Consider the following 933-nt stretch of genomic DNA (forward strand, 5'->3'; position numbering starts at 1 on the left):
AAAATGCTTGAGTTTACTAGCTGGCACACTATTGTAGGATCTGAAAAGAAAAAAGAAACTATTTATCTTTTTATCCAACAAATATTTATCTTTTAGGAAGGGATGCTTTCACTTTCCTAGCATTTCCTAACTGTACCTAAAACAAAATTCTATAGCATCAAAGAAATATATTCTGAGAATTTCTATGAATAGTTGCTAAGCATAAATGGATGCTTTAGATGTGTCAAACAGACTCTATAACAATTTTACGAAGTAGTTGCTATTATTATTCCCATTTGGCAGATAAAGCAACTGAGGCTCAAAGAAAATGAGTAATTTATCCAGAAAGCAATGACTAACTGGGATTCAAATCTATGACCCTGAAGCCCATAGGCCTAACTACTACCCAATACTGCTATAAGAAATCCTATTTGGGCAGAAAAGAGTTTCAATTTTTCTTTTACGCTAAAACTAAAGAGAAAATTTTTCAAATTTTACCACTGCCCCACAGTAAGGATGGGTGTAATCTGGTTAATTATCTAGACTAGAGCATGCAGTTCAATACCAGAGGCACTAGTCACATGTGGATAATTAAATTTAGATTTAACTTAATTAGGATTAACTAAAATAAGAAACTTGGTTCCTCAGTGCACTAGTTACATTTCGATTGCTAAATAGCCACATGTGGAGAGTGGATACTGAACTGGATAGTGCAGACATAGAATCTTTCCATCATTACAGAAAGCTCTATGCAAAGCTCTGTTCAAAACTGTTAGTTTCTTGAAGACAGGAATAATAGCTTGTTAAAAGATGTGTGTGTAATCAGGCCCAGCTTATCACCTACTAGATGCTCAGTTAGAAAGTACTAAATACTATCAATTCAATTAACTATGTGCCAAGCTCTGGCTAAGACCTGGAAATATTACTGGTCATTTAAACAAAGGTGCAGGCCTT

At 34.4% G+C, this 933-nt stretch overlaps 1 protein-coding gene across 1 annotated transcript in view; it reads right to left on the bottom strand.

Moving 5' to 3' along the window:
• The window catches only part of PIBF1 (progesterone immunomodulatory binding factor 1), a gene marked incomplete at its 3' end in the record, with an annotated part of 215,782 nt that overhangs the window by 100,211 nt on the left and 114,638 nt on the right, over nucleotides 1-933 (bottom strand). The window lies entirely within an intron of this gene.

Source organism: Propithecus coquereli, unplaced genomic scaffold, assembly GCF_000956105.1.
Source record: "Propithecus coquereli isolate 6110/MARCELLA unplaced genomic scaffold, Pcoq_1.0 Scaffold176, whole genome shotgun sequence".
NCBI lineage: Eukaryota > Metazoa > Chordata > Mammalia > Primates > Indriidae > Propithecus > Propithecus coquereli.